This window comes from Dicentrarchus labrax, unplaced genomic scaffold (assembly GCF_905237075.1).
Source record: "Dicentrarchus labrax unplaced genomic scaffold, dlabrax2021, whole genome shotgun sequence".
Taxonomy (NCBI): domain Eukaryota; kingdom Metazoa; phylum Chordata; class Actinopteri; family Moronidae; genus Dicentrarchus; species Dicentrarchus labrax.
Genome location: NW_026136719.1, coordinates 31,123,776 through 31,145,917, shown reverse-complemented (window position 1 = coordinate 31,145,917; position 22,142 = coordinate 31,123,776).

Genomic DNA, 22,142 nt, shown 5'->3' with positions numbered 1-22,142 from the left:
TTACAGCGCAGTCACAGTGCAGTGCAACATGAATAACAACTCCCAATTTAATTCAGTAAAAGGGAGTGGCAGATAGAGAAGTTAAGCTTTGATTTAAAATAAATGAGTTGGAGCAGACCTCAGGTCTTCAGGGAGTTTGTTCCAGCTATATGTGATGCATAAAAAGTGAATGCTGATTCTTCCATATTAATTTTGACCCTGGGGACAGTAAGCAGACCTATTCCCAGATGAGCTACGAGATATGTATTTTGGCCCTAGACCGTTCAGTGCTTTATAAACCAACTGTAGTATTTTAAAATATTTTCTAATTTGAAACACAGGACACCAATGTAAAGATCTAGAAACAGGAGAAATGGGATCCACTCTCCTGGTCTTAGCGAGGAGTCAGCTGCAGCTGTCTGATCAGCTCTTTAGAGAGACCTGTAAAGACACTGTTTCAGTAGTCGAGCCTACTGAAGATAAAAACATGTTTTTCTAAATCCTATTGTGATGTCAGTTCTTTAAGTATTGATATATTCATTAGGATTGTCCAAATAAAGCTCAGCACTGACTTGTAATCATTCTTGTTTGTCTCCAAAGACAACTGTTTCAGTTTTATCTTCAGTTGGAGAAAAATCTGGAAACAAGACGTAACTATGAAAGCAGGTTCATTCACCTACGGAATAGATTGAGGTATTCTCCTGAGTAGCTACTTGTGGAAGCAGCTTCCTTTTTATTTAGCCTATCTAATACTGCACTGACTACAGCCAACCTCTTAGCCTCAAGTAAATGATAAATGCTTGATCTAGACATATATCTCTTGACAGGTCGAGGCATGAGGGCTTGTACTCAAGACTCTGCTTGTGGTTTCCCTGACAGTGATGACATAGGCAATATATTTCAGACAGTTCAAAACAGGTTTTAGTCAAAGGTATAAAAAAAAATTAAAAATGATAAAAAACGCCTACTGTTTACATGACTTTTGTGGTGTAGTAATAGTTCAGGTTTACGACTGTTGGCTTACAATTTACTTTTTTCCCTGTTCTTTTGATATGTGGACAACATAACAAATAGATAAAGGGGGGTAAATCTGATGAAATAAGTTCAACTCTCTTTCAAAATATCAGGTATTTCATGGAAATTACATAATCCAATATGGTCGCCGCCATATGACGTCGTAATATGCAAATTAGATGGGGAAATTGACTCCCTAGATAAACTTTAGGTCATTCTCAATATTTGTCTCATTTACACTTTGTCTCTATCTCAAACCACTTTCAAGCCAGAGCCTTCTGAAATTTAGATGTCAAAATCTAGTATTTTTCAAAATAAAACCCGGCGCCTAACGGGTTAAGCTTTATGTATCAAAAAAACAAATGAAATTCTGATGGTTACTTTGCCAGTATCATTTTAGGCGATTTGCATAGATGTGTAGGGCCCTGCTGTCCATAGCACTGAAACGGAGAGGAGGATTGATGATTGAAAGAGAGAGAGCTGTAAGCCGCTAAAAGCTTTTTTGACGCACCTCCCTTGCTGATTTTGACACAGTTAATACATTTTCATTCATAAATTCAAAAAAATATTTAATGTTCTGGTAGTGCTACAATCTTTTATGAGAGCTCTTTTTAATACATTTATTTGTTTTTGAAACAGTAGCCTTGTGTTGTTGTTATTTAGCTGTTGTGAGGATATTACATGGTTAAATCAATTATTTTATTTTGTAATGTGTAATGTGTAATACATTACTTTTTTTGAGCAGCAACGCCAACACTGGTGGTAATAGAGGATACTGAAATATTATGCGACTAAACAGTGTAAGGCCTACACACATGTACTGATCCATGTAGACATACTGTCATGAAATACAGTGGTACACAGCTAAAAAGGTATGTGCATGCAGACATATACAGTGACGTGTACCCTATCCTACACCCTATGCACAAACACACACACACACACACACACACACACACACACAGCCTTTCATACCAGTTAGAGCGACAGTGAGTGTGGCTGTTGCCTTTCCTGCCAGCTGGAGAGTGCTGATGGAGTGTGATTGTATGCAAAAGTGTGTGTGCATATTCCGTGTGTGTGTGTGTGTGTGTGTGTGTGTGTGTGTGTGTGTGTGTGTGTGTGTGTGTGTGTGTGTGTGTGTGTGTGTGTGAGGGAGAGAGAGAGAGAGAGAGATTTGATGGGGGTGGGTGGGCAGAGGAGGGTTGCACACCTGGCATCCGCCACAGATGGGCATAATCATCTCCCTTGCTACCCCCACCCAACCCCCCCCCATCTCTCCACACACATCCCTCTCCTGTCCCCTCATCCATGCCGAGGTATTCACACACACACGCACACATTGTTAAACGAGTCAACTCACACAGCACCCTGATTTGAGCAGCAGTCATGCCAGAGTTAGATTGTCTGAATTGGTCCAGCTGACAAAAGCAATTACCATCCATTAGAGTCACAAACTCTCATGTTATGTTTGTGTGTCATCCAAACAAAATTTCTGGCTGTTATCAATGAAAAAGTGTCTCTGCTATGTATTAACTAAGCTGATTTTTGAAAAGAGTTGCTGTTTTTTTTTGGTTTTGCTGATTACTGTATCCAAACAAGTGAAACTCGTCGCTCTCTACAGATGATGCAGATATTGTGTGGATTGAGTACTGGCATGATGCATTTTCCCTAATTTCATCAAAATGAGTCTTGAGGTGTGTTCAGACTGAATGTGAAGTTTACATGCATCATAATTGTTCAGAATGAACAAGGCAAACATTTGCTGTAGATGGGGCCTCTTTAGTTTCTCCTACACACTTCACAGCCTTCTGCATTCTATCTGGCTCCTGGCTCAGGAGGTAGAGGTAGAGAAGGTTGGCAGCTCCTGCTCCATGTTGAAGTGTCTTTGAGCAAGATACTGAACCCCAAATTGCTCCTGATGCTGTGCATCGATGTTTGAATGTGTATCACTATGTTGTTTTCTGTTTATGATGAGCCTTTGCCATCACTGTATGCAGGCCCGGCCCTAACCAATTTGGCGCCCTAGGCAAGATTTTACACACATACATACATATACTCACGCAAGAAACTGAATAGCTTTGTCTTTCACATTTTATTTTATTTTTAGAGAAACAAGTTGCTCAATCAAAACAATTAAGAAAATAATAAATTAGAAATAAATAATACAAGAAATATAAAAAGTATAAAATGTAACTACCTACAAAATAAAAACTGTAAACAAGTGATAAAATAAATTAAACTACACCACCACCTAGTCATCCTCACATCACCAGTTATATTCTCATAGTCTTTCTTGCAGCAAAGTCATCTACAACATCATCATATGACAACTGATTTGAGACCACATGATTGATGCTTATGATGGAAAGTCCACTGAGTTCTTGCATCATAGTAGATCTCAGGTAAGGTTTACTGAGTTTGAGCTTGGAGAAGTTTCTTTCAGCAGCAGCCACTGTAACAGGAAGAGTGTTACAGTCTAGAATAGAATAGATCTTTATTGTCATTGTCACAGGTACAACGGAATTTAAAGTGCTCTCCAGTCAGTGCATCATTCATAAAACATAAATATATATAAAAAAACATTTTTAGATTAAAATTAAATAATAAAAATGAACAACCTAAGAGATGCATTACTTTCACTGTACTGTACATGAATGATATACAGTGCAATTTCTTCTGATATGCAAATTAGATTAGATTTAATCTTATTGTCATTACAGTGAAATGCTGATTATCAGAATGTAAAGAAGCAGTAAACTGCAGAATAATATAACATGTAGGAAAGTATTAACATTAATGATGAGCACTTTAACATGGATGTAAATTTTAAGACTATAAACACACTTTAGACAATACTGAACTGTAACACAACAAACAACCAGGCTTACAACTCTAATATATAAAGGTGTGTGACTGTTACAAGCAGAGCAAACGTTAGCTAACCAATAATAAATACAAATAAAAATGTAGACAAATGTAAACAGTTGCTGAACAGATCTAATCTTTACAAATGTCCCTGAGAAATAGAAGGTGGGAGTATTATATATATTATTGGCCCCTCCATAACATCAACTGACGTTAAAATGAGCTAACGCTATTTATTGATTAACAAACAGTGTTAGGTTAAAGGTTACTATCGTTCTGCAACAGACAAATCATTTCATCACATTATCTTTACTCTACCTCTGTCTTTGTCGCGTTTTTCCTCCTCTTCTTTTCTTTTTTTCCTTCCCTGGGCACTGGAAAGTTTTGGTGGTTTTGTCATTGTTAATGGTTTCTGAGGTCAGAAAACTCAACCATCTCTCAGAGAGCAGGTAGAGTCTAATGAGTCAGAGGAGGAGGGGGGGCTTAATAAAGTCTTATTATTATTTAATAGGCTTTGCTATGCAGTTAAATTAATGTGGGCTTTTTTCATACTAAAAAAATAATAGCACAAAATAGTTTTAGTATAAAATATTGAAAGTTGCACCTTTTTTTTTTCTCTTCCCCCATTGTGGCGCTCCCTAGATGGACGGCGCCCTTAGCATTTGCCTATACTGCCTATGCCACGGGCCGGCACTGACTGTATGAATGGGTGAATGGAAAAAAAAGGCGCTTTGAGAAGACTAGAAAAAGCTATGCAAATACATTTACCATTCAGTGACTGGTCCAGGATTTCTTAGCTTGGTGGGGTTGCTGGAGGTGACTCTTGCTGCTACAGAGTTGTCTTATTAAAGCTACGTGCTACTGAGCTGGCTTGCTAAAGTTAGCCCACCTGGTTTTGTTCAGAGTTGGAGAGTGTGTGACCTGCATGGCTTTACTGTGCTTCTGGGCCTGATGTTCAGTTAGCTGTTGATAGTCAGCAAATACCTCAAAACAGTAGGGTGGCCACTTGGAAGACAGCAATGTCTTGATCTATATTTTTATACACATTTACAGAAAACATAATGTATGACTGTGGAGGCTCTGGAGTTGGTTAAAGGCACCTTTTAATTTTTAAAAGAATAGACAAAGCGCAGCACTATAACAGCATTATTTTGGGATACCTATTCATGAATATGTAATGTAATTACCAGCCATTTTCCCCCCTTTTCTCTGCAATTGTTGTGGCCTTTAACTCCAAGGAGCACCTTCATCCTGACTGTAGCATTTTAAAAAAACAAGAAAACAAGATGCACTCTGGTTTTTCATCCTTATTTTAAGTTATGTAATGTAATTACCTTTTATCTGGTGACTTATGACATATTTTAGATAATCACTTGCAAGTATGCTGGTGTCTGGAAGTGATTCCTCCCAGTTGGTTTCATGCCAGCATGACCAAAATAGCTTGAGAAATGAGTGAAAGTAAAAAAAAGAAAAAAGTACATAAATGGTTACAAGGCCATGTGATTTATTTATCAGTCAAAAAACACAAATTCCAGAGGAAGTTTTGGCAGGCTTGAGACTGAGCACGTTTCATTTTGCAACCCCCCCACTCCTCCCCACCACCCCCATCCTCCTTTTCCCTCTCACCTCGTCCACCCCTGAGGGGGAGCCTGCCATTTCCAGGCAACAAAAGCGGGACATAGCCAGCAGGCTTTGATGTTTATTTTAGCAGGCCGTCCCCCCGCTGCCTGGCCTTCTTTTGTGTCCGTCCAGGTACAACAAGCTCCCCACCCCGTGCCCCCCCGCCCAGAAAACAAGCCTCCTGAGGCGTCCTCTGCACTTGACCCCGGGTCAGGGGATGTCCTGTACTTAAACCCTTAACCCGCCAACACCCCTCACCCTGCCTCCCGTCTTTCCTCCCTCTTGAGCAGCATGCGTCCTCTCTCCTCATCCTCTCCATCTCACAGTCACCTATCACCTCCTTATGGACTTCACACATACACAGTGACCCTCACCCTGTTTGTACACAGAGGGAAAAGTAGAGTACTGTTAACACCATTTACCGTTCTTGTGGGATTGTCATGTGTGGATGTCTGTATTCTCTTTTTTTTTTACATTTTACAAGACATAACTTCCAAATTTCTGATACTAATAATGATCACGCACCACTACACACATCCATTGTGGACATTGTGGCATGCATCCTTGTTGTCATGTGTCTTTCTGTTTGTATTTGTGCTATCACAATTACATTTGCATAACCTCAGCAGCAAGAGAAGGTGGAGGGTGGAAGGGGGGGTGTCTTTGGACGGCTAGGAGGGAATGGGGGATTGGTGGAGGTGGCGGTTGTGGTGGAGGGGGTTACGTTTCCTTTCACTAGCTGCCAATCCATCAAGTCTCAGCCTACCGCTGTGGGGGCTGACAGGCAGCACAGAAAAGAACAAGGCCCGGCAACAGAGCCCCTGCTCCATGGCCATCACTCATCCCCCAGCAGGCTCTGAACTCTGCGTGACCTTTTCCAGAGCCTCCTCACCAACTTCCACTCCTTAGCACCTAGTTAGCCTTAAAGACACAGATACGAGCCCGCGCCACAGACTGTCAGCGTCTGGCAACCATTTGTTTTTTAGTGTAAAAAGTGTTCGACTGAGGAGTTTTGTTAAGTGGATGTAGCGGAAACGCACAAGAGTTCTTTGTTTATATACTGTATGCTGTGTGTGGCGTGGGGGGTTTACGTCTCATCCCTACAGAAGTGCAGCCTCTCCCTGACAATCAGATTGTCAGACGGCGAAGAGGAAACACAGAAAGCTGAAATCGACGAGCTACACACACACGCTCACACACACACACACACACACACACACACACACACACACACACACACACACACACACACTACAGAGGGGCGGTGAGAACACTAGTTGACATCATTAGGCCGGACACATTTTTGTCACGCTTCCAGATTCGACGCGTCTGCATTTTGCTGAATGCCGACTCGGTCTCACTATTCCTCTCCCCTCCCACCCAGCTTCATTCCCTCTATCTCTTTGTCCTGCTTACATGTTTAATACTGGAGACGCCCCAGCTCATCAGAGCTGTCCAGACAACACTTTGTACTGGTGTGGGAGGAAATAAAGACCCAAACAAAAAGAGGGAAAAAAGAGACACAGAGAGAAAGGATGTAAAAACAAAACAGTGCCCTAGAGATCCTGTCTGCCATGTAGCCAGCTCACCAAGGTTTGTGTCTGAGCTAAACATTTAAAGCGTCTCTGAATACAGCAGAAATCAACGGCTCCTTTCTTCCGGGTTTTATTTTACTCAGGATTCCTCTCTTTCCATAACAGATTACTCTTTGTCCAGTCTCAGTGCCTTAACCCCCGGCCTGGACACATCAGAGTAATTCATACTTACTTGGTAGTGTGACACTTTTGCTCCGTCCAGGCAGGTTAATTGTGTTTTCATGTGTCGTCTGTTTTTTTCTAAAAGGTTCAGCAGAAGCAAAATGACATGATAAGTGTCCCCAACAGGGAAAATCTTGTTACTGCAAAGAAGACCTGAGGGCTCTGTGTGTGTGTGTCACATTTGAGGCCTGTACACCACAAAACCAGCAAAGCATCGTTATCAAATGAATCCTGCAGGTAAATAAATACATTTGAAGCTTCCACCTGTATCATGTTCTATGAACTTCAAGGTGATATGGAACCTTTTGGATAGACCAATATAGCAGTTTGCTGATATTCAACTTTTACAGATCCTAAGAGGAATTTGATTGCCCCCCAAAAGGGTATCAGCTGTAACTTGCTTGTTTTGGGGCCTTTTTATGGGTGCTAGTCCTATAAGCACACAATTAATCTGCTTATCCCTCGTATAGGCCCTATTTTCGGACCAGGAATGTAGTTGACAAAACTAAAAGATATTAATGTCAAAACGAAGTCTTGGAGGCCAAAAACATGCTCTGAAAAACATTTTGAGATTGACCTTTGCCATGTGACCAACATTCTGACAGGTCCGCTAAGACAATTTTTTAATTTGTTGTTAGTTGAAATGCCTACACATTACATTCAATCTGATTGCAACCTCCAAATGCAAAATGTGAATGATGAGTCAAAGACTGTGGTGGGACCCCAGTATGCAGAATATTCAAATGCACTAGGTGAAATTGTGTGGTTTCTGCCTAAAACTGCATGGGGTTAGCAGAAAGTGGGCATATATGTAAAGGGGACACTCGTGGTTAGCCATAGAACCTGAGGACCAGAGGTCAAGGGATCCCTTTGAAATGGCCATGCCAGTTTTTTCAGAGCCATGGTTGGTACCAATGGAGGGCCATGATACCAGTATCTTCACTTTAGCTTTAAAACACAGCGCCATGCTGTATGATGTTGCTTTGTGTTGTGCTGAGACATTCTCTGTGTTGGCACTCCACTCTGTCAGCACAGTGGTCTCAATCTACATTTCATCAGCCCACACTGTTGTCTGCCTGAACACAGCCTATGGCCGCATCTGGTATCAACTTTACTCTTGGTACCTCTACTTTGTTTTCCACTGGAGTTAGTACTTTGTACTCCTTCAACATAGGCGGAGCTGATTGGCAGAGCTGTTCCAGCAGTTGGGAAACAACCAGGAAACAATGCACGGGAGCTTTACTTTGGTCTTGAGAAGATGCAGCCTTTATTCACTGACAAACTGTAACCTTCACTGTACATTTACTAACCAGTTTGACAACTTCACTGCTCTCCTTTTCCCACCACCGTTCTCTCTATCTCTCTTTCTTTTCATCTGTGTTACTCTTACAACTGTGGATCAACGCCGACACACCATCCTTGTCTCATTCACAACTCTCTCTCTCTCCGCTCCAGTTGTAGCTGACCCAGAACCCCAATTGTCCCCAAATTTAAAGGATGTAGGTCTTGCAGCTGTTGCAGTACTACGGCTAAATGTTTCCGGACAAAACCTGCCCTTGTGAACTTGGGTTCTTTCATTCATCATTGAACCCCGGACTGGGACAGTTTGGCACGAACACGCAAACCGCTACAGCTAGGGTTGAGCGAGTACTCGGTACAGACAATGTACTTTTTACAACTACAAGTATCAATCAAGTAAAATGTGTCAATATCTATACTCGTAAATATAGAAACTGTTATAAAAAACTTCTGTTCTATAAAAGGTTCCATTACTCTAACATCTTAAGCTCAATTCTGTATATAGTTTTACGATAAATATAGCAACTTCTGATCAACCCATAGCAATTTCAGGCTTTCATAAACAACTTCTGGTTAGCACCGCCCACGTATGGTTTAAGAACCAACCACATCCAGTGAAACCCCGCCCACTCCAAGTATGGCTACAAATTCAGATCATTTAGTTGGCTACACAGAAATAGATAATGGTGTACTTGCTCATCCCTACATACAGCCCTAAAAGAAAGGATCGGATTTTGATCGACTTTAGCCTATCCATTACAAATAGCCTGTGCCTATATCCTTGGAATCGGCTCAGCACATCCATTGGCTTTTATAGAACAGTTGTACTTTTGCATAGCGGTTACAGGGAGATTTTCAATCCTGGCTGTGTGATGAGGCTACAGCATATGCAATGCACCTCAGTTTGTGATTGCACGAGTGTAGTTTGCGGAAACACATCCGACTTAAAACATCTTTTTATGTGTATTTCAGCTTGGAGATGGATGCACCAGCCTCCAGAGTGAAATTAATAACTCACTAACATCTGGGCAAGCGACAGTAAAGAGGGATTTAGTGTTAGCCCCAGGAAGGCAGGGAGAAGCTGTGTGTCCATTAAACGCTTTATTACAGAGCCAGCAGCCCCATGCTAACTCACTTAGCCCAGTGTGCAGGAGGCTCTGCTCAGTAGCCTGACTGCCTGTCAGACTGCCTGCTACTCAACACACACCATGCTGGAGGCGGCCCCTTTATACACTCTGGTTAGCTTGGCCTTTCTGATCACTTGTCCATTTGTCAATCAAAATACACAAAGTAGTCTGCACTCAAATGTGCAGCAGAAGTAACTGTCTGGTACTGAATTATTTTTAACTCAATGCAGAATGAATGCTTGAGCACTTGTTCATTCCAGTTACTCGATGCTAGTTACATTTTCTGTTTCATTATTATGATGTTGTAAATCCATAACCATCATAATCCGACAACTCTCTGAATCCAAACCAATAACTGTACTAAGACAGCACCAAATTAACAGTATTCTTCTGTTAATGATGCCACATTGCTTTACACATCTCTTAAACGTTCTTGAAGTTTTGAAGCGTTTCACACCAGCATATGAAAACAGCCATAGAGCAAGTTGTGTTTTTTCCTGATTCTGACTTGAAGTTTGACACATTCAAGTCATGCCTACCTTCCATATTGTCTCTTTGACTCAAGCTGTCTAACAGAAGTCTTTATCTCTTTTTGTTGTTGGCAATAGATCAGGAACACTACTAAATAGCAGAATGCACACAATGCAGATAAGAGCACATAAAAGGTGCCTGGAATAATTTCAGAACTGTTCATATCCTACATTGTGTGTTTGTTTTGCATGTGTTTCTTCTCTGACTCATTCTCTCATATATTCTCTCCATCTTGTTTTTTTTTTTTTTTTTTATCCTCCCTCTATGTGTGCAATTACACCCTCATTCCCCCTTATTCCCAGCCAGAGGTGGCAAAAGTACACACATTCTCCATGCAAGTAGAAGTACAGATACTTATGTAAAAAGAAACTCTGGTAAAAAGTACAGGCTCTGAAATGTATACAAGTAAAAAGTACGCTTGTGGTTTCTCTGAAGGGCATTTCTACCAGCTGTTTCTGTGCAAAATGAACTGAAACTTCCAATAGGGTCAAGTTTTCCTCTCTTGTCTGATGCAGAAAAACTAAAATAAATAATAATAACAATAATAATCAATAATAACCCTCAAATGCATTAAAACTATAGTGACGGATCCATTTTGAAAATGTAAAAAGTATATATTAGTAGATAAGTAGATATTTCTGTAAAAACCTTGGCTGTAATATGAAAAAAGTTGTCCGAAAAATAAATACTCAAGTGAAGTACAGACACCTGAAAAAAATTCTTAAGTACAATAACTAAGTAAAAAAAAACAAAACCCATCCAACATTGGGTGCTGGTAGGTCACAGGATCATGTAATAAAAGGAAGCTCCAGGAACGTATTGTTCACTCCTAAATAAATCCCAGTGAAGTCATTCCAGTGTGCAGTGCCTCATTTTGATGGTTCACAGTAATGTAATAAAGTATTTGTACTCCTGAATACACTTCTCAGTCCAGTATAGTTCATTTCTGTTTTCTCCTCGCACCTGTCCCTAAAATCTGTCCACCTTTCTCTACCTGAGTGTTTTTCAGGTTCAACAACAATCAAAAGAGGGGCTGAGCATCTTCGTGGTGCAATTTCACTAAGTCGTGGTTGGACAGAGTGAGTGTTAGTCATTGTAGTCATTGGCTGACTCTGCAACTTCACATGAAGTTTACAGTCATATTGAGAGGAAACGGGAAGAACTGCAAATCTGTAGCGCCTTGTGCACGTAGTTAAAAAATCAGATCAAATAAAGTATCACAGTGTTAAGGGTGGGACACAGAGTAAATGTTAACATTTGCCAGTGTGTTAAATGGGGGTGAATTAACGTTTGTTGACAAAAAGTATAATGAGTAAAAAGGAAATGATATTACTAAAGAGTAATTTCTCACTGTTTTATTCATCCTTTTGTTAGTTTGGATTCAAACTGCCCATTCAAAACACCAAAGTCAGATTATAACACAGACACACTAACAGATTGAGGCAGCAACTGCCATGTTCTGAAAGGTAAAATTACTGTTTTGGTCACTGGAGTCTGGTGGCTTTGAAGAGAGCATTGAAAGAAAAGCACTGAAAATATCCAACATATAACGAACATATAAGGTGATATGGGTTTGTGGCTAAAATACGCTTTGCTACTGCCCCTGTCCACAGCAGTACATTGCTTAGCATCCACTCCGGCACTCCTGTCTGCTTCTCCAAACTGGGGCCGTGCCAACCAATATCTACTGTAGGTAATACACTGACTATGAATAAGTACCTCATACAACTCCACTTCAAAATATCCGAACTAACCCTTTACTGTCACAATCCTTTGTGTTCATAGTCTAGCTCATCAACTTGTATGAATTTGATATTAAAATCTTCACTCACACACAAATAGTGGCTTAGGCAATGTTTGGTTTGTTAGTCACGTTAAACCTTACTCGGCTGAGAAGGCCATGTTTCAACTCCACTTCCTTTTTAGTAGACTGCATTTTGAGAAGTGACAGATCTATGTGCTAAGGGCCTGTTAGGGCCCTGATTCATATTACACTTGAAACAGGCCAGATAGGAGAGTGGTAACAGATCGTCACACCATGACACTATGTGAAGGACTGTCTCATTATGTGTCCCCACACTCCATTTAAAACCACTAGCTTGCACTCGATGTGTGTGTGTGTGTGTGTTTGTGTGTGTGTGTGTGTGTGTGTGTGTGTGTGTGTGCTGCTAACATATTTGCCTCTGCACATTTGCATCTTGCATATTGTGTGCACGTGTACAGCGTGTGCTTGCATGAATCTGTACACCTTTCTTTGTCTCTCCCTTTCTCTCTGTGTGTGTGTGTGTGTGTGTGTGTGTGTGTGTTGTGTGTGTGTGTGTGTGTGTGTGTGTGTGTGTGTGTGTGTGTGAGGAGTGCTCCTGCAGCAGGAAGAATGAGTTGATGCCCTGTGTTTGGCTAATTAAGACAGCAGTCGACAGAGAGAGAGAGAGAGCCGAGAGATGGCAGAGAGGTGCTAATTCATAATTGACGTAATGGATGAAATCTGTCTCTGAGCTTTTTAAGAACACACACACTCATACACACTCACACTTGGCGATTTCAGTCTGATTAGCTGGCGCGCACCTTTGTGTGAGTAATGAAAATACACACCATGCACCAGAATCCTTAATGAATGGCAAATCTCCTGTTACACAACAAACACACACATATGCATGCACATGTAGAAGAGACACGTGTACACATACAGTATATCATATGCCTATTATGCTGCTAGAAAAAGTTGCCTTTGACACTGACATTCAGTAAAATCTGATGATATTGTATTAGTTGACTGGTGGAGTGTCCGGGTAAGAAGGGACATCACTCTTTATGTTCTCTCTGCGACATCCTCACTAGGAGTTCATTCCTCACAAGTGAGTCTTCTGGGGAAAAATAACACTTGCCACTTCTTTTTAAGCGTGAGCCATTACTGTTGTGCACTGAGCATGAACTCCCCCCCCCCAAGTTGTTCACCTTCCTCTTTTCAGTGAAAACAACCCTCATTGTTTTTGGTGAATGGCCATTGCACACATACAATTCACATCTATTTGAGCCTGTCCATTGAGCTGTCAGGGGGAAGGGTCATTCTCTTCTTGAACTACACCTACATTTCCAGTAACAGTGCTAGTGTGTGATTGCAGAACTCATACATCTAGACCCATTTAGTGAGTAAGACGTTTTTTTTTTTTTTTTTCTTGTGTTACATGACTTTTAGATTAAGTATAATTCAGATGCTAGGAAGAATCACATAACCATGTGTTGGAATTTATTCAGTTACAAGGGGCGCATCTGTGCTCTATGTCAAGAAATCAACCTTCTGAATAACCACAACTTCCACTGCTTCAAATGCAAATTATTTACAATGTTACCTTTTTGTCAGTTTCTCCTAAAATGTGGATTTCTATGTCTATAATATTGTTATAAAGCCTCCTTGTTTTTGTCAAATGTGGAATTTGTCTACAGGATAATTAATTCAACAGGTGAATTATTTTCCCCACACAATTTTTCTTGACAGTTTCCAGGCTTAGACATTTTTTTTTTAATATTTGGTCTGTTTGTACATCCGGAGGCCTTACATGCCTGTAGCATTTTTCCAAGCGGTGACTCTTGACTGTTTCTTCGCATAGAGCTGATTAGATCCACCCCACAGTAACTGAATTAATTCTGACAAGTAACCAGTATCAGGTACAATTTCTCAAGTTTAGAAACAAATTTAATTTAAATCGGTTTATAATTAAACAAATTACAGATTCGATTCTGTAGTAAAGTCTGCATCTCTCAGTATTGTTAAGCAGATCTTGACCTCCCCAACGTGACCATGCAGATGCACGTCAAATTCGTATCAAAGTATCTAAGTTTCTATATTTATGACCTTAGGGGATTTTACATTCAGTCAGTGGTCTTATATTTACTGTATATTTGACTCTTGGTTTAGACACACACACACACACACACACACACACACACACACACAGACAAATGTACAAAAACTAGATTACTTCTTCTATTAATATATTAATTGAAATTAAGTTGTGACAAATAATGATGATAAATAATATAACTGGTATATGTAATTATTAAATATAATGTGAATATAATATAATAATAATAATATATAATATTTATTGGTTTATTCATCTTTGTGTTTGGTGTAATTAATAATTATAATTAAGCTTAATGTGATAAAGTAAACCATATCACTACAAAAATATACACATGAACTGAATTAAATAAAGGTGGAAAAAAAACAAATACAATGAAATAACATTCCATTGTCTCGCTTAGTGCTGATATATTTATTTACAACGTTTCAGTCTACACAAACATCAGGTAAGAGGACAGGTATCACAACAGTTCCACATAAGTACTGGATAAATTATCCAATCAGATAACCACAAAACTAGGTTGTTGTCATCCTCTATGGCTCTATTAATGTATGATGAAGTTGTACAATTATGTTTCATAATAAATATTTAAACTGTTATTTTCCTTTTGTCTTTACCGGAACTTTTATTATAATTATTTTATTATCTTTACGTCGGAATTACAATAGAATCCAGGTGTTTGTTTTTCTCCGTGTTCAACTTAGATGTGCCATGGTAATAGGTTGTAATTAGTCATTTTTGATTGGTTGTCAGTCTCGAGACAACAGGTCTTACCTAATATGAGCCTACAAGAGGGCAGACGCCAGAGGCATCTTAAAGAATCTTAAAGAAATAACAGGTTTTGGGGAGAGGGATGGCGCTGAAGGTATTCAAACTCCTGACGTCAGTATTTGTAAAGTCCTGGCTATGGCCTTGCTTAGAGAATACACTGGTGAGTGAATATAGGTACATGCATTGTTATGTGACCAACATGGTTACAAGTACATGCTATTCACTACGGGTGTTATCTTAACTTGCACAAAGTTAGATTTTTACCACACTGCTTTGTGATCTTTAAAACAGTTCAGACTTGATATTTTATCTGTATTCTACGGTGGCCCTGAGAGCTCAATTTACTGCAACTTAAAGGTCCAGTGTGTAACATTTATGGGCATTAATTGGCAGAAATGGAATATAATATTAATAGGTATGTTTATTAGTGTATGATCACTTGAAAATAGTTGCGTTTTTGTTACTTTAGATTGAGCTGTTTTTATCTACAAGGGGACCTGGTCTTCTTTTACAGAGCCCACCATGTTGAGCCACTGTGTTGCTACAGTAGCCCAGAATGGACAAACCAAACACTGGTTCTAGATAGGGCCTTCTGAGTTTCACAGCAACCGTAGTTTCTCCAGATGCTTGGATGGTGAGCTGTATTCAAATGGTTTCGATGATGTTTTCTCAGGGTCACCGTAGTATTTATGTGAATGCAATCAGCTACAATGTAGAAACAGATTACTATGTGAACGCATGGTAGACAGGGGGTCAGTGACTATAATGCAGACTCAGATTTCAATAAATACAGCAACAGGAATCACATGACAGCCATTTTGAGCCAAGTGTGGTTATACTGCGATACAATCTGACAAAATCCCATCTTAAAACTCGGGGTGAAATGACAAGTGTAACCACAGCCAATGGCTATTCTCCAATCTTTTTTTCTGGCATATGGATGGATCCTGTCTTTCAGAGCGTATTGTGTGATTGTAGGCCATCACATACTGTCAGTGCAGGCTGACGTGTTAGATACACTGAATACAGAATCGGCTTGTCTGCAGTGTGCTGAGGCTGTCTTTGACAGTGTAGCGCTGTCTGTGTCACACTCTAACAGACAGCCAAATAACCCCTTGGCAGTGTAAACAAAGAGAGATTACACCCTGGTGAGTGGAAGGAGTCTGCCTGTGTGCTCCCAGCATCGAGGGGAGAAACTGACGATGGTTGGTTGCAGCTGAAAGAAAGAGACAGGGAGAGAGAGAGAGATAGAGAGGTGGTAGGTAGAAAACACTCACTGAGATGCCAAATATGGAGGATAATGGTTAAAAATACTCATAATGAACACCTTGCCTGACTTCTTTTGGTGGATAATATGTAGGCCCAATGGCTGCTAGCATTACGTGCTTTGTTTGAAGTATTCAATTGTGGTATGTTAAATATACAAATGCAATTTTGCTTTTTGGCTAAATATGCACCAGATAGTTCGTTAAACAGTACAATCTGGAAAGTTGCTGTTGGAAACTGTTTGGAAAAGCGCAGGCACTTTCTAAAAACACTTGGCAGGTGATGGGATGAACCATGTGTCTATCACCGTCTATCAGAAGCAGGCTTCAACCAATCGGATCAACAAACCATTTAAAGCAGTCAAACTCTTCCCAAAGCCAGTCGGGAGAGAAGGGAAAACATATTTCCCATCAAGCTAAAAGCTTTTAGTGCTGTTCCTTGCTCTTCTTTCTCCAGTTCTGACCTAACTGATGGTAGCAGCAGCTACGTTAACCTAACCAGTGCCTGAAATGGGCGAGTACTCACTAGTACTGAGAAGCGGCACTTCTGATTTTTGTCCAGATGAGTACCCTTACTGATTGAGTACCACTACCTCTGGTAAGCGTGGCTGTATCCACCACTGAGGTACCCAAGGGGGGGTTGTGAAATAAGTGCCTAAAAATAACTACTTTGATGCTTTGGTGCATGCCCCAACCCCTGCAGCAGTTCAGCAAGGTAGCCATTACACGCAGGTAGAGGTAACCAGGGCCACAGGCGTGTGCACCATTTTCTCACCCACAGCTCTACATTTTTAATTACAATACAGGTTGGCTGTGATCTCCAACAAGATGGATCATTAAGACATAAATCACACAATATTACGCCCCAAATAAATGATGACCATAGGAGCTTCAGCATGTCCAGATGAGTGACTTCAACTTTAAAAGAGTCATCTGCTCTTGCTGTATATTTGAGCTGCTGTATTCATATGTGAAACTCTGCACGTCCCAGACAGTAATAAGTTTCCTGCTGAGGGAAACTCTCCACAGGATCCCCAAACTGTCAGAGTGCTCTGGTGGTAGCTGTATAACGTGAGTGAAGACACCAGCCATTATGTGTGTATAGACAGCTGGGTCGATTAAAATAGGAGCATATCTGTCCTGTCAGATGCGCATGAGATGGACGAATGAAAAACACGACTGAATTGTCTCTTGTGTAGACACGTCGTAACACACCCACGTCTGGTCACAAAATGACCTCATCACAAGTATGCGCAGCGACGCTGGGTACACAAAAATAGAATCCATTATCTCATTTTAAGATAAAGAGACACTATTTTTGGAAGAAATGTGCTCATTTCTTTTCCTGCTTGAATAAGGTGCAAGCAAAATATTACTGTTTTGTGAAGTAATTAAAGGTTACTAAATGTGAAATATACAGTAGATATAGAATATACATGGCAGCTTATTCAGTTTGGCCTCTTCGTATGTTTGTTCATAATTTGTTGCTGCTTGAGAGAAACAGATTGAAATTGGGCAATACAAGAGTGCTTGATAAGCTTTTAGGAAGGATGAGTTTAATCATGCATCCTTGGGTAAAACCAAAAGGAAGAAAAAAAGCAGTACATAACACAAATGCACTTGCACTACACGGCTTTGCTATGGTCTGAGAAGGTGGGTGATGCAAGCTCAAATCCCTGTTATCTTTGAACACCAAAACTGTTCAGCACTGTTTGATCTTTACTGACAACCCCTACTGTGTATCTCTATCTGCTAAGGTGCAGCCAAGTTCACGGTGAGTCACCAAAATACCACACAGTCACAGAACCGAATGAAAAAAAAAACGCATGGCGCTGTAGCTTGTTGAGATGTTCTGTAGCAAGGTAAAAAACAAACAAACAAAAAAAACAGGAAAGGAATAATCACTAGTGAACGTATGCGAAGTGAATGCAATAATGGCAGCAATGAAGAATTGCACTGGTCTTGTTGACCAAATTGTTTAGTTTGAGCAAGAGGAACTGGAGCACTATTTGATCCACCACTTGTGAAATCTGCATGTTTGATGGACAATGGTTTCTTTCTGCAGACTGTATACGTTTGGTACAAGGCTTCTTTGGGTTATTGATTATTAGGGAATCACAAATGTCCACATTGAACCTGTCAAGAATGCATGCACTGCAGTAACTTATTACCACAAAAGCTTATATGCACTGACTGCCACTTACTTTTTTTCTTTATTTTACCACTGGACACACTTTGATAGACATCTGTCAGCTCTGGCTAGCTACAGTTTTTTTTCAGTGAGAAATGGCCGTTAGTAGCAGTGATAACACTAACCCAGACTACACAAATTCTGCTCTACAGGTAGTGAGAAATTACTGATCACCAAAGCATTGATCAGGCTCTGCCTAACAAAACATTTGCACAACTGTAAGCCTTTGTTCCTCGCCAGGTTCTGTGCAACTGCAACCTTCCAGTACGTTCCACCATATAGGATCCAGTTATGGTATGGTATAAAACTTCTACAAAACTTGACACTTTCCCACTTCCAGTATAGACAGATAGAGAAAAAAAACCCCAAAAACAATTGAGCTGAAGCACCTTCTTGTTGCTGAAATGCATATTGTCAGTAGCCTCGCTCTTTCTTGTAGGCCTACTTGATACATTGCTAGCTAAGGCTGATAAAATCTGCCAGTGACAGTTGTCATTTCTGCCAGTAAACTCAATGATGACTGGTTAGAAATGATTAGTCTGCTTTTGTCTATCTCTGTCTGAAATCAAGGACCTGTTGTTTAAAATTACTGAGGGAGTGTGAATCTGCCATCATTGTTAGTGTATACTGCTGGAGTGCTTAGCAAACAGTAAGCTGAATTATGGTGGGTTTGTTATCCACTCTGTCTGCTTGAAAAATTGCCTCAAACTGAGATACTGACGAAAGAACCTTAAAATAAAGCACTTTCTGAGAACTATTCAACATAGTCCAGCGCTGAGACAATAATGCAGTTGAACAGCTCCACATGTTGCGATGAGCAACCGAGATGAAATGCGTCATTTAGCTGCTGCTCTTATTAGGTCCTGGTTGTTTTCTATCATCACCATTACCTGCGGTGCAACACATCCCAATGAATGAGATGGGGAGGGGACCGAGAGTGTGCTATAACCATCAACTGGGTGGATGTGTGTGTGTGTGTGTGTGTGTGTACTCTAACCTTGCTGTCTTCCTGGGCCAGCTGGGGAACATCAGCATTGACGGTGGAGCATGATTGAGATAGTGTCATCCCGCCTAGCCTGGAGCCCCAAGTGCATTATGGGTATGTCACACCATTATCCTAGACATTTGGCATATCTGAAAAGGAACACTGCCTTCTTTCCATTTCTCTCCCCCTCCCTCTCCTAGACTGAGTACTTCATATGTTATATCTTGAGAGCTCTCTGTTTCAACATACCCGCCTCTTCCTTAAATCACCAGTCTCTATTTTGCAGCTGTAGTTCTGATCCTTTAGATCCTCTAGCCCATCCAAAACCACCCAACCTAGGCCCTCAGTAAATTGGTGTAGGTCTGCTGTGTATGCGTAGGTCTCTCTGGTGGATGCACTGTGACTGATCCTAATCATTCACAGGTCGGGTGATATCAGATAGCCCTCTTTTCTGGGAACTGATCCCAGATTAGGTGCTTTGTCCCTAGCTGGCACTGCACCATAGCTACCCCCTCTGTTACAGGGGCAGGTCTGGTGATCATTTTCATCTCACAAAGTCTATTTCATGACAGGATTAGTTGTTAACAGTAGTCAGATAAGGACCCAAGTGCAGATAAAGGCAAGAAACTGATGCTATGCTCAAATGGAGTTTCATTGACTTAAGCAATAATCACAACAGCAAACGGCCCCAGCAAAATAGACTTGGCAAAAGTCACTGTATGGCACAGAGCTTACACTAGGATCTACCTTACAAACAGACATAGCAATGTGAGTCACTGGCTGGAACTTCCTCTTGGTGGTAACCATTGCCAATAGTCTAGTCCCTCAGAGAGTCCTGTATTGTTGACAGTGCAGGATCAGGACCTTGTTGACTGCCATGGAGTGTGGTCCTCGCTGTGTAAGTCAACACTGGTGCTATAATTTTGCACATGGCATACCAGAAAAGTTAATAAACAATACAAATGTATCTTTATTACTCTCCCAAATAATTCAAATATAATAAATATTTGCAGTTTGAGAACCACATAGTGTCATTCCAAATAGAAAAACTTGACACAGGGTATACAACCAAAGCTGTATGTATGATGTAGCCTTTAGAAAAGTGCAACTCAGCCTTTGTACTAGCATTTGACATTTGACTTATATTAATGGAAAGAAATTAAGAAACCAAAAAACAGAAATCTACATTCACTGTGTAAAAAAGATGCCAAATTCAGCCATTAAAATGAATCTTTCCCCCCAGTTGTGGCCCACATCCCTCTGCAAATGTTCTGGAGGGAACACTAATGTTCTATTATCTCAAACCCACCCCTCTAAACCTAACATACTACCTAACACCTTTTCCGGTTCCGGCGCTGTGTCTAGCGGCGGCCAGCAACAGTTTCTCTCTCTTTAGTTACTTGTTTTCTTCTTTTCTACTTATGTTACCTGTTAGTGCTTGCATTTTGTTGCATTTAGTTAATTGTTTGATTTACTTTATGCTAGCCTTTATTTTTACTCTAACCCTGTATTACTTTACCACCTTTGTATTGAAACTGTTGCACAGTAATTTCCCTCGGGATAAATAAAGCTTCTTGAATCTTGAATCTTGAATTGCCATAGTTACCCACATAAGACTGTACTGATGCTTAGGTTTATTCTCTCTTCTCAGTATTTACCCCGTTACTGCTAATTTTTTTTGGTCTCAACAGTACTAGCCTAATTTATTGCCTGGCCATGCTCAGTTAAAATAATCCACTCAGCAGTTTAGAAACCAACATGTTCAAGTTCCTGTATGTGAGATGATAATGCAAATGGTTGAAAAAGTTGTACAAATTCAACATGGCTGTACTATTATATGATATAGGGTTTTTCCATTAGCACAGAGCACAAGTCTCTAAATGCTGTTATTTCTTCTAACTGAATCTCTGTGGTCTGAAGTTTGGTTTCTCCCCTGCGTCCCTGTTTGTACTTTCAGATAACTGCTTTATTTTACTGTTTCATGTTCGCTTTCAGCTGTATAGGAGTTGTGTTAAGTTACTGCTGATGAAAACCCAACACTTCCACTTCCTGACTTTGCTGCTTCATGATAAAAGCGTTTAAATCCCAAAATAACCTGGGACTTTTATTGTGAAGAATTTATAGGAAATTAAATGTGTTTATCACCGGAGTGGAGCTTAGTTAGCAGCTTTTCTTCTATAAAAATGAGTCTACATACTGCTGGGAGGAAGGTGGCTGTGTTTATATTTGCTTTAGAATTTTACCGCTGTGAATAAATAATAAAAAATTTAAAATAACATTTTATGGGGCACCTGGATAGCTCACCTGGAAGAGCTGGCACCACATGCACCAAGGCTTTGCTGCAGCAGCCACGGGTTCAAATCCAACCTGTGTCCCTTTCCTGTCACTATCGAGAATAAAATAATTTGATTTATTGGTTTGTTCTCGTTAACGCCAGTTGCTCTTTCCATTCAATCTTCAATCATTCAAGCTCCCTTAACCATCGCAGCTCTCCGCCTAGAAAGACACACCTTCAAGCAGGTAGCCCTGTTGTTGTGGAAATGCAAATCCTTGCAATGGTGTGCTGGTGTGCCGAGCCGGTGTGTATGGAAAAACACTGATAGGCCTTTATATATACAAATAATAGTCATACAGACTGCCTTAATTTAGTCACAAATTAGGTTTAAATTTTTTGACCTTAACTTGGATCTGTTGAAATGTTACATTGGGTGGTTAAGCCTGTAGGCCAGGTTAAGAATTAAGCTGTTTCTACCAAACCAAGATGCCAATCTGACATGTAATGAATCAGCATTAATATCTTATGAGTTCACTGGGGGATGAAAATAAATATAAGATAAAAAAATAATTAAAAAGTAAACAGACATAAGATTTT